This window comes from Loxodonta africana, chromosome 27 (assembly GCF_030014295.1).
Source record: "Loxodonta africana isolate mLoxAfr1 chromosome 27, mLoxAfr1.hap2, whole genome shotgun sequence".
In the NCBI taxonomy this organism is placed as follows: Eukaryota; Metazoa; Chordata; class Mammalia; order Proboscidea; family Elephantidae; genus Loxodonta; species Loxodonta africana.
The window spans coordinates 2403443-2416595 of record NC_087368.1 but is presented as its reverse complement, the minus strand read 5'-3'; the positions used below and the strand labels follow the sequence as shown (position 1 = coordinate 2416595).

Genomic DNA, 13153 nt, shown 5'->3' with positions numbered 1-13153 from the left:
GTTAGGCAAGACAGATAATTAGCCTAATCCGAGGTACGAGCAAGTAGTTAGAAACTAGCGTGTCTGTGAGAGCCTGCAGGATTCAAATAGGGAAGATGTCTGGGATCAAGAGACTTGAGTAAACGAGGCCAAGGAGCTATGTGACCTTGCAGGCATTTTCATGTGATCTTGTAGCAGGGACACTGAGAGAGAACCTGGTTAGAGTATTTCCTAATAGAGAAGCTAGTCAAGGGGGAAAATGAAATATGGGCCGTATGTCCTATAGAAATGTTTCTGTGTGATTGTGTATATGTTCAGTAATGGCGAATCTACTCACTTAACAATGGATGAACTTGTTATTTTAAAGAAACTTACTGTAAATGATTTAAAATATGAAGTCCTTTAATAGAATAAGTTATCTTTTAGCTTATCTTTTATCATAAAACTGAATTTCTGTATATCACCTTCACTTAAATTTAGGTGCTCTGACGGTTTGACTGTTACAGTTGATCACTACAGAGACTATTTTGCATGTTCTCATGAATTACTGGAGTCCTGGTGCCATAGCGTTTAAGAACCCAGCTGCTAACCAAAAGGTCAGCAGTTTGAATCTACCAGCCACTCCTTGGAAACGCTGTGGGGCAGTTCTGCTCTGTCCTGTTGGGTCGTTATGAGTCAGAATCGACTCGACAGCCTCAAGTTTCAGGTTTGGTAAGTTATTGGCTTTAGAACCACCTATGTATTGGCTGTTGAACTGTTGCTTTTTAAATGTTCGTAATTAACTCGTTTGTATTTTCTCCTTACTGACAATATTTCACCTTCTAAGGCTTACAGATTCAATTAATTTTTTTTTTTTTTTAAGGCTTACAGATTGAATTAATGTCAAATGAGCTCCTTACCTGCTCACCTTGTGCCTCTCTTTGCTCCTTGGAGCCGCAGTTCTGAACTTGAAATTTCTTTTCTCTGACCACAGTTTCTTTCATTCTTGGTTCTTCCAGTGAACCTGAGCTTTGCTGTATTAAGCCTACTTTTCTTAGTTGCTCGGTTCAGTTTGGCCACAAACTGACCTCTGGAGAAGCCTTGACCTTTTGATTTGCACAGTCCTGGTTAGAGCAGTGTTTTTCAAAGTGTATGCACTGCTAAAGGGGCAAGGTGGGCAAACCTCACCTTTGTCATTTCCTTGTCACCACTTACATGGCACTTTGTCTCTCTTACCCTGACCACCCAGAGTTAAACTAGACCTCATCCCTGGCCACCTAGGGCCAGGTCATTGGGTACCAGCCGTAGGCTCAGAAGTCTGCACAACTCCCATCACTTCAGACCAGCTGGCCCCTCTCTCTCTCTCTCATCCCCTAGGACTAGCCTGTGTAGCCTTTCTCTGTTACCCAGCTGCCCAGACCTGGGTCTTCACAAATCTCTGTCCTGTTAGCCCCTGCTGGCTTATTGCCCCCTGGGTTTGCTAATTCTCTATAACTGCTTACAAAATTCACAGAAACTTTTTAATTTGTTGTTGTTGTGTGCTGCTGAGTTGATTCCAACTCAGAGCAACCCTTTTGACAGAGTATAACTGCCCTATAGGGTTTCCTAGGCCATAATCTTTACGGGAGCAGATTGCCAGGTCTTTTCTCCTGCGGAACCACTGGGTGGGCTCAAACCACTGGTTAGCAGCAGAGAGCTTAACCATTGTGCCACTAGGGCTCCTTTACTTGTACCTACATTTACCCATTTGTTATAATAAGAAAGAATACAAGCAAAGAAAGACTTCAGATAAGGTCTGGGAGAGGGCCTTGTGGCGCAGTGCAGAGACAGTCTCTGACTTTCATCTTTATCCTCCCATCTTGTCAGCTGAGGATTATGTGCCTGATGATTTTATACATGGTGTTAGTTGATGAGGACTGAGGAGGGATGGCAGGAGCTGAGACTAGGGGAGGAAGAGTATATAGGGGCAATTCTAAACTAAGGGGCTTGAAATTTATTCTTACAGCTGTGGGGTGGTAGCCATTGGAAACGTTTATTTAGAGTTTTGTCGTTCAATTTGAGCCTTTAGGAACCGACTTTGCAAAGACTGGGCTCTGAATGCTTAGAGATGGCAGTGACAAATCACAGGTTCAAAGAGGAAGGTGAATCTGCCTCTTTCTCTGGAATTGGTCCTTCATTCTTTTGGGCAGTTAAAAGCTGTTTGTATCCAAGAAGCTAGTTCCTTGCAAGCATGAAATATTTACAAATTTCTGACAGAGTGATGTATAGTATATGGAGAGGGAATCATGAGAGCTCTCTGTGAGGTTTGTGCAGCAACAGTTTGAGAAAACCACTATTAAAGGAGCCCCCGGCTGGTGCAAATGGTTAACGTGCTCAGCTCCTAACGGAAAGATTGGAGGTTGGAGTCCACCCAGAGGTGCTTTGGAAGAAAGGCCTGACAATCTTCTTACAAAAAAAAAGCCGTCGATAACCCTGTGGAGCACAGCTCTGCTCTGACATACGTGGGGTTGCCATGAGTTGGAATTGACTGGACAGCAACTGGTGTTTTGGTTTGTTACAGGCTGAACAGATTGCTTATTGTTTGTGTATATGGAGTGGAGTGTGTACTGAAAGCCTAAACATCCTCTGGCATCTTATTTATTTTTGACTGTTCAAGGAAGGCTGGGCTGATAATAGCAGTGCCTTTTAGTAGTTGACATAACAGGGAAGTGTTTGGCCTTTTACTTCCCTGGAACCCACAGCTTTTTTTTTTTTTTTTTTTTTTAAACCATAGGTAAGCTAGGTAAGAGGCTTTGTACTTGCTTCTTAGAAGAAATTTAAGAGCAGTAAATTGACTGCCTTCAAATTTTTGCTACCAGTTCTTCACAGAAGTACAAAATGCAGAACCCTGCCTGATTCCTTTGTAAACAATCCTTGTGATTGTCAGCTTGCCAAGGAATGCTTTTTTCTTTTGAGTAATTTCTGGGGAATACCTTGCTTTGGATCACCCTTAGTTATTGCCCAAAGTTGCCTTCGGGAACGCAGGTGCTCTTTCCCCCCCTTATTCATAAAACCATTAAATTCTACTTTTTTCAGGAATTTAACATTGTTTTCATTGAACTGATGTAAGTTAAAATTGAAACGGTGAGAGAATTTACCTATTTAGTCTTGAGCTTAAAATTTCCCAAAGAGTAGGAGCCATAGGTTTGCCCACCACCAAACATAGAACAAGTAATTTTGAATGTATGGGCATGATTATGTCATGGCCTTTCTAAATACAAAAATACAACTTTCACTTAGAACATTGAGTACTTTGATAATATCTTTACTGATATTGGTGAGAATGTAGTGAAATTGGTCCCATTATAGTTTTTTCTATTTGCCTTTTTTTTTTTTTAGTTATGTTTTAGGTGAAAGTTTACAGAGCAAATTAGTTTCTCATTAAAGAATTAATAGACAAATTGTTTTAGGACATTGGGTGCCAACGCTTTGATGTGTCAACACTCTCCACTTCACGCCGGGTTCCCTGTTTCCATTTGTTCGCTTGCCTGTCCCTTCCTGCTTTCTTTATCTTTGTTTTTGGGCTGGTGTGTTCATTTAGTCTCATAAACATGGTTAAATTATGCAGCCAGTCCCTCAGGTGTGTTATCGTCTGCCATATAGACTTGTCTCATCTTTGGCCTAAGAGGGAGCCTCTGGAGTACTTTTGTACCGAGTTAAAAGGGTATCCGGGGGCCATAGGCTTGTGGTTTCTCAAGGTTCTGTCAGACCAGCAAGTCTGGTGTTTTTTTGTGTGTTTGAATTTGAATTTTGTTCTACATTTTTCTCCTGCTCTGTCCAAGGACCCTGTATTGTGATTCCTATCAGAGCAGTTGGTGGTGGAAGCTGGGCACCATCTAGTTGCTCTGGGCTCAGCCTGGCAGAGATTGTGGTAGTTGTGGTCTATTAGTCCTTTGGACTAAACTTTCCCTTGTGTTTTGTTTTTTTAATAGACTGAGGTAATCCTGTTTATTTGTCTACATGTTTATGGTGTCTCCCTGTACTGGAATGTGAACTTTAAGAGGACAGGGACCATGTGTCTTTTATATATTGCTGTATCCCTGTCATGGATTGAATTATGTCCCCCTCAAAAATGTGTGTGTTTACTTGGTTAGGCCATGATTCCAGTATTGTGTGGTTGTCCTCCATTTTGTGATTGTAATTTTATGTTAAAGAGGATTAGGGTGGGATTTTAACACCCTTACCAGGTCACATCCCTGATCCAGTATAAAGGAAGTTCCCCAGGGGTGTGGCCTGCACCACCTTTTATCTCTGAAGAGATGAAAGGGAAGTGAGCAGAGAGTTGGGGACCTCCTACCACCAAGAAAGCAGCGCCAGGAGCAGAGCTTGTCCTTTGGACCCAAGGTTCCTGTGTGAGATGCTCCCAGACCAGGGGAAGACTGATGACAAGGACCTTCCTCCAGAGCTGACAGAGAGAGAAAGCCTTCCTCTGGATCTAGCGCCCTGAATTTAGACTTGTAGCCTACTAGACAGTGAGAGAATGAATTTCTTTTTGTTAAACCCGTGCACCTGTGGTATTTCTGTTACGGCAGCCCTAGATGTCTGAGACAATCCCTAACACCTATTACAGTGCTTTGCATATAGTGGACACTCAAGTCATTGCTGAATGAATTCTGATTTGGTGTGGCTTAGATGGTATCCTGACATATATTAAAAAAGCACCTCAGGTTATTTTGATGTGCACGCTTATGGTTGAGAAACCTTGGTCTATCTTCCCTCTCTAATGCGCGTGAGATATAGAAGATATCACTCTTGAAATTGGTAATCTCATTTCCCTAGCAGGAAAAGTTTAATTTGGTAATGTTATTCAGGTGTTGTTTGTAGGTGGGACTCAGAATGGACAATTGCATTCCATCATCAAATAATTAAGTTTAGGAAAGGTGGGAAGATAGACCTAAAATTGAGTTTATTCCTTTTTTTTTCTTCTTTTTGTAAAAAAAAAAAACAGTCAAGGTTAGACTTCCTAGATGGTTTTCCTTCAAAACACTACTTCTCAATGTTGGGTAGGATAGGATTTTGCTTCTGGAGGACATTTTGACGTCTGGAGACGTTTTAGATCCCTTGTGGTCAGTGGTTAAGTGATCAGCTGCTAACCAAGAGGTCATCAGTTCAAATCCAGCCCCTCTGTGGGAGAAGGATGTGGTAGTCTGCTTCTGTAAAGACTGAAAAAAAAGACTACAGCCTTGAAAACCTGATGGGACAGTTTTACTCTATCTTATAGGGTCACTATGAGTCGAAATGGTCTCCACTGGCAATAGGCTTTTTAGTTTTAGTTTAAATATGCACATATCTTACATTTTAAAGACTTGTTTGTATATGTAAATCAGTAGTTTTCAAAGTGTAGTCCTTGAACCCTTAGGAGTAAAACCTGTTCATATTAATACTAAAATATTATATGCCCTTTTCTCTTTGATGTTTGGATGAAAGATACAAAAGCAATGCTGAGTGAAACAGCTGATACCTTAGCAGGAAATCAAGGCAGTGGCACTGAATTGTCTAGTAGTGTGTATTCTTCTCTGTCATGAATACTTCATGTCATACAGTTAAAAAAAAAAAAACCTCATTTTTCCTTCAGATTGTTTTTCAGTACAAAATAAATTTTACTCTACTTGGCTCTAGAGTATCTGTGTGATAAAATGGGTATGTGCTGCAGAGGAAAAGAATTTGTGTGATTGAGTTGCTAGCTCAGCTATCCCCCTCCCCATTTTCATGTAATATCTTCTTTAATTGAAAGAACAACTGAAAAACCATGGTTATTCAGACTTGGGTATTTGGCAAACATTCCTTTGAAAATGAACAAAATGAACTTGTTACTAATAAAATTGGAGCTTTCAGGCAAAAATTAGAATTTGGGGAAATCTGTATGGGCCACCTTGAGCTTGATAGCATTCTAGTAAAGACATTTGTGGTAATAATGATAGTAATAGTGATATTATATAATGAACTGTGTCAGCATTTGGAAGAACTGAATAACTCAGTAAACCAACATTTTCCAGATGGTGTTATGAAATCACACGTAGGTAAAGATCCCATTCAAAGAGCACGTTAGACAAATGGATTTTGTATGTGTGTGTAGTGAAATACATATAACAAAACATTTGGCATTTCAACCATTTGTATGTGTACAATTCAGTGACATTTATTACATTCACCATGCTGTGCAGCTGACATCCCTATCCATTTCCAAAATTTTTTGTTATCATCCTTAACAGAATCTCCATACTCCTTAAGGAATAACTTTCCATTTTCCCCTCCCACCTGCCCTTAGTAAGCACTAATAAACATTGGTCTCTATGCATTTGCCTGTTCTAGGTATTTTATATAGGTGGGTCATACAATATTGTCCAGTGGTGTCTGACTTAGTTCACTCAGTATAATCTTTTCAAGGTTCATCCATGTTTTACCATGTATCAGAACTTCATATTTCTTCATGGCTGAATTACTGCATTGTATGGATTTCCCACATTTTATCCATTCATCTGTTGATGGATACTTAGGTTGTTTCCACTTTTTGGCAGTTGTTAATAATGCTTCCCCCACGTGTCTGTCATTTTGTCGTACTGTGGGGGCTTGCATGTTGCTGTCATGCTGGAAGCTCTGCCACTGGTATTCAGATACCAGCAGGGTCACCCATGGCAGACAGGTTTTAGTGGAGCTTCCAGACTGAGACAGACTAGGAAGAAGGATGTAGTGGTCTATTTCTGAAAAGAATTAGCCAGTGAAAACCTTATGGATAGCAGTGGAACATTGTCAGAGACTGTCCCAGAAGATGAGCTGCCTCCTCAGAGTAGAGTTAACTTAATGACGTGGATCGAGTCAAGCTTTTAGAACCTTCATTTCCTGATGTGGCACGACTCAAAATGAGAAGAAACAGCCGCGAACATCCATTAATAATCGGAACTTGGAATGTACAAAGTATGAATCTAGGAAAATTGGAAATCATAAAAAACAAAATAGAACACATAAGCATCAATGTCCTAGGCATTAGTGAGCTGAAAAGGACTGGTATTGGCCATTTTGAATTGGACAGTCATATGGTCTGCTATGCCAGCAGCAACAACCTGAAGAGGAATAGCATTGCATTCATCATCAAAAAACATTTCAGGATCTATCCTGAAGTACAATGCTGTGGGTGATAGGATAATATCCATACACCTGCAAGGAAGATCAGTTAATGTGACCTACTTTTCAAATTTACACACCAACCACTGAGGTCAAAGACGAAGAAATTAAAGATTTTTTGCCAACTTCTGCAGTCTCCAATTGATTGAACATGCAGTCAGGATGCATCGATAATTACTGGTGATTGGAATGCAAAAGGTGGAAACAGAGAAGGATTGGTTGTTGGAAAATATGGCCTCGGTGATAGAAATGATGCTAGAGATCGCAGGATAGAATTTTGCGAGACCAGTGACTTTTTCATTGCAAGTATCTTTTTTGAATAACATAAGTGGCGATTATACACCCGGGCCTCACCAGATGGAATACACAGGAATCAAATCAACTACATCTGTGTAAAGAGATGATGGAGAAGCTCAGTATCATCAGTCAGAACAAGACCAGGGGCCGACAGTAGAACAGACCATCAACTGTTCATATATAAGTTCAAGTTGAAGCCAAAGAAAATAAGAACAAGTCCAAGAGAGCCAAAGTACAGGCTTGAATATATCCCACCTGAATTTAGAGACCATCTCAAGAATAGATTTGACACGTTGAACACTAATGACCAGACAAGTTGTGGAATGACATCAAGGACATCATACGTGAAGAAAGCAAGAGGTGATTAAAACGACAAGAAAGAAAGAAAAGACCAAAATGGATGTTAAAAGAGACTCTGAAACTTGCTCTTGAACATCAGGTATCTAAAGCAAATGGAAGAAGTGATGAAGTAAAAGAGTCGAACAGAAGATTTCAAAGGGTGGCTCCAGAAGACAAAGTAAAGTAACCTGGAGTTAGGAAACCAAAAGAGAAGAACATGCTGGACGTTTCTCAAGCTGAAAGATCTGAAGAAAAAATTCAAGCCTGGAGATGCAATATTGAAGGCTTCTACAAGGAAAATATTAGGTGACACAGGAAGCATCAAATGACGATGGAAGGAATACGCAGAGTCGCTATACCAAAAAGAATTGGTCAACAGAACCGATGGTACTGAAGGAAGAGGTTCAAGCTGCACTGAAGGTATTGGCAGAAAAACAAGGCTCCAGGAATTGATGGACTACCAGTTGAGATGTTTCAACAAACAGATGCAGTGCTGCAAGTGCTCGCTTGTCTATGCCAAGAAATTTTGGAAGACAGCTTCTTGGCCAGCCAACTGGAAGAGATCGGTATTTGTGCTCATTCCAAATAAAGGTGATCCAACTGAATGCAGAAATTATCCAACAGTATTATTAATATCACACGCAAGTAAAATTTTGCTAAAAATCATTTAGAATGAGCTGCAGCAGTATATCAACAGGGAACTGCCAGAAATTCAAGTCAGATTCAGAAGACGAGGTGGAAAGAGGGATATCATTGCTGATGGCAGATGAATCTTGGTTGAAGTCAGAGATAACCAGAAAGATGTTTACCTCTGTTTTACATTCACTGAGCAGAGGCATTTGACTGTGTGGATTATAGCAAATTATGGATGATTGCCAAGGATGGGGATTCCAGAACACTTAATTGTGCTCATGAGGAATCTGTGCATAGATAAAGAGGCAGTCGTTGGAACTGAACAAGGGGATACTGCATTGTTCAAAGTCAGGAAAGGTGTGTGTCAGGGTTGTATGCTTTCACCATATTTATTCAATCTGTATGCTGAGGAAATAATCCGAAAAGATGGACCATATTAAGAAGAATGAGGCAACAGGATTGGAGGAAGACTCGTTAACAACCTGCAATATGCAGATGACAAAACCTTGCTTGCTGAAAGTGAAGAAGACTTGAAGCACTTATTGATGAAGATCAAAGACTACAGTCTTCAGTATGGATTATACCTCAACATAAAGAAAACAAAAATCCTCACAACTGGGCCAGTAAGCAGCATCATCATAAACAGAGAAACAATTGAAGTTGTCAAGGATTTCATTTTACTGGATCCATAATCAACACGCATGGAAGCAGCAGTCAGGAAATCAAAGGACACATTGAGTAAATCTGCTGCAAAAGACCTTTTTAAAGTGTTAAAAAGCAAAGATGTCACCTTATAGACTAAGGTGGGCCTGACCCAAGCCATGGTGTTTTAAATTGCATCTGCATGCGACAGCTGAACAGTGAATACGGAAGACTGAAGAAGAATCAATGCCTTTGAATTAATGGTGTTGGCGAAGAATATTGAGTATACCATGGACTGCCAGAGGAACGAACAAATCTCTCGTGGAAGAAGTACAACCAGAGTTCTCCTTGGAAGCAAGGATGGCAAGACTTCTCTCATGCTTTGGATATGTTATCAGGAAGGATCAGTCCCTGGAGAAGGACATCAGGCTTGGTAAGGTGGATGGAGGGTCAGTGAAAGAGAGGAAGACCCTCAACGAGGTGGATTGACACAGTGGCTGCAACAATGGGCTCAAACATAGCAACAATTGTTAGAATGGCACAGGACTACACAATTTTTCATTCTGTTTTCCATAGGGTCACCATTAGTTGGAACCAACTCAACGGCATCTAACAACAACAATAATAATGCTCCAGTGAACATTGGTAAGTAGGAGACTGAGACCCTGAGTCTTAGGCTGGGTGTTCTAGAGAAGCAAATCCAGTAAAGCGGATAAGTACATATAGAGAGAGATTTGTGTGAAGGAAATGGCTGATGTGGTCGTAGAGGCTGGAACATCCTAAATCCGTGGATCAGGCTGGAGGCTTCTCATGAATCACATAGCGGCAGGGCTGGGGAACCCAAAATGGGCAGGCAAGATGGCAGGTAAGCTGCTAGCTCAAGTCCCAATAACTGGAGGTCAGACAAACAGGAGCCAGCTGCAGAGTCCAGAATGAGCAAAAGTCCATGAACCTTGCTAGAAAGTCTACCTATATTGGTTGCAGGCCACACCCCCAAGGAAACTCCCTTTCAACTGATTGGCTACTCACAGCAGATCCCATCATTGAGATGATTACATTATATCAGATCTTATCATGGAAGTGATTACATCATTATACGACTGCCAAACCACTGGGAGTCATGGCCCAATCAATTTGAAACACAACCATAATGATCACACCCTGCTTTCAAGTCTTTTGGGTAGATATATACCTAATAGTGCAACGGCGGAGTCGTATGGTAATTCTGTTTAACTTTATGAGGAACCACCAGACTTTTCCACAGCAACTACACCATTTTACATTCCCACCAACAATTGATTAGGGTTCCAATTTTTCCATATCCTTGCCAACACTTCTTATCTTCCATTTTTCTGGTAATAGTTATCCTAGTGAAAGTGAAGTGGTATTGTGGTTTTGATTTGTGTTTCCCTAATGATTAATGACGTGTCAAGCATCTTTTTTTCCCTTAAGTTAAAATATTTTTTTGTTTATTGTACTTTAGGTGAAGATTTACAGAGCGAACTAGTTTCTCATTTAACAATTAATACACATACTGTTCTGTGACATTGGTTGCCAACCACACGACATGTCAACACTCTCCCCTTCTCAGTCTCGGGTTCCCCATTACCAGCTTTCCTGTACCCTGCTGCCTTCTTGTCCTTGCCCCTGGGGTGGTGTGCCCTGTTAAGTCTCCTTTTGTTTTATGGGCCTGTTTAATCTTTGGCTGATGGGTGACTTCATTACTGAGCTAAAAGTGTGTCTGGGGCCATACTCTAGGGGTTTCTCCAGTCTCTGTCAGGCCAATAAGTCTGGTCTTTTTTTGTGAGTTAGAATTTTGTTCTGCATTTCTCTCCAACTCTGTCTGGAACCCTCTGTTGTGATCCCTGTCAGAGCAGTTGGTGATGGTAGCCGGGCACCATCTAGTTGTGCTGGACTCAGTCTGGTGGAGGCTGCGGTAGTTGTGTTCCATTAGTTCTTTGAGTTAATCTTTCCCTTGTGTCTTTGGTTTCCTTTATTCTCCCTTGTGTTGAGCATCTTTTTATGTGCTTATTGACTGTTTGTATGTTCTTTAGAGAAATGTCTGTTCAAATCCTTTGCCCATTTTTAAATTTGGTGGTTTGTTTTTTGTTGTTAAGTTGTAGGGTTTTTTTTTTTTTTTTTTTTTAATATTCTGGGTACTAAACCCTTATCAGATACATGGTTCCTAAATATTTTCTTGGATTCTGTAGGTTGTTTCTTAACTTCCTTGATAAAATCCTTTGGAAGTTTTTACATTTGGAGAACTGGATTTATCTGTTTTATCTTTTGTTAGTTATGCTTTTGGTGTTATATCTTAGAATCCATTGTCGGAAACTGGATCCCAAAGCGTGTTTTATTCTTAGCATTTTAAGCTTTTAGTTCTGACATTTAGATCATTGATCTGTTTTGAGTTAATTTTCATACATGGTGTGAGGTATGGGTCCAATGTCATTCTTTTGCATTCTTTTTCTCAGCACCATTTATTAAAAACTATTCCCCAATTGAATGCAATTAGCACCTTGTAAAAAAATCAGTTGACCGTAGAAAATGAATTTATTTCTGGACTCCCAATTCTATTTGATTTCTTTATATCTTTGTCATTATACCAGCACCAAATTGTTTTGATTACTGTAGCTTTATACTAGTTTTTGAAATAGAGAAGTTTGAGTCCTCTTTGTTTTTATTTTTCAGGGTTGCTTTGGCTATTCGGAGCCCCTTGCAGTTTCATATGAATTCAAGGACTGAGTTTTCCATTTCTGCCAAGAAACTGTTGGAATTTGTGTAAAGATTGCATTGAATCTGTTGATTGGTTTGAGTAATATTGACATTTGAACAATATTAAGAACGTGGAATGTGTTTTCATTTATTTAGGTGTTTAATTTCTTTCAGCAATGTTTTATGGTGTTCAGTTAAAAGTCTTTGTCCTCCCTGGTTAAATTAATTCCTAGGTATTTTATTCTTTTAGATGTTTTTGTCTTTGAAATATTTTTCTTTTTTTTCCTTGCCTCTTTAAAATAGTTTTTTTTGATGTTGCTGAGAGTATATGCAGCAAAATATATACCAATTCAACACTTTCTGCGTGTACAATTTAGTGACACTGATTACATTCTTTGAATTGTGCAAGCATTCTCACCCTCCTTTTCTGAGATAATCCTCCCCAATAAGCATAAACCCTAAGACTCCTACATAATCTTTTGAATCGTGTTGTCAGTTTGATCCCACATAAATAAGTCTTCAAAGAACATAATGCTCAAGGCATTCTTTACTAGTTAAGCTAAAGTATTGTTTGGTTTTAAGAAGACTTCAGGGGATATTTTTGGTTTTAGGTTTAAAGGTTATCTTAGGGTAGTGATTTCAGAAGTTTGTCCATCCCCCATGGCTCCACAAAGTCTGGAGTCTCTGAGATTTGAAGTTGTGTTCTGCATTTTTCCCACTTTTGATCAGAATTCTTCTGTAGAATCTTGGATCAAAATGTTCAGTAATGGTTGTCAGGCACCATCCAGTTCTTCTGGTCGCCTGGCAAATGAGAGAGTTGTTCATGGACTCAATTTATCCACACATTCCATTTCCACCTCCTGTGCCTGACTCTCCTTCTTCTCTTTCTCCTGGCAAATATATACCAGTTGTTGTGCCTTGGATGGCAGATTGCAAGCTTTGAAGACCCCAGCCACTACACAGCAAACAGGAAGGTAGAACAAAAGCACTGAACACAGTATTAGGCCAGTTAACTTGGATGTCGCATGAAACCATGACCCTAAACTTCTGAACCAAGGAACCAAATCCCAGGAGGTATTTGGTTGTACAGAAGCAGCCTTAGCAGCTCCTCTCTTTTTGTCGTTGTTTTGTTGTTTTTGTAAACATATCTGTTGCACAACTTTTGCCAATTCAGCTTTTTACAGGTGTGCACCTTAATGACAGCAGTTTCATTAATTGGCTGTGTAACCTTGACTTTAATGAATATAATTTTTCCATCACCGTAACCCAAACCTTGGTTCCTTATAAGCAGTAACTCTCTTTTTTCCCCTGCTTCCTGCCCCAGTAGCCACTAAGAAACTTTGGTCTGTATACTTTTGCCTTTTCTTATCTTTTTCTATAAGTGAGGTCATACAATATTTATCTTTTT

At 39.9% G+C, this 13153-nt stretch overlaps 1 long non-coding RNA gene across 1 annotated transcript in view; it reads left to right on the top strand.

The window, feature by feature from the left end:
- Positions 1-571: 571 nt before the first annotated feature.
- Positions 572-13153, top strand: part of LOC135228727 (uncharacterized) — a 152909-nt gene continuing 140327 nt past the window's right edge. Inside the window, exon 1 of the long non-coding RNA XR_010319511.1 lies at positions 572-690. This is a non-coding gene — a long non-coding RNA (uncharacterized LOC135228727). The remainder of the gene's footprint in view (positions 691-13153) is intronic.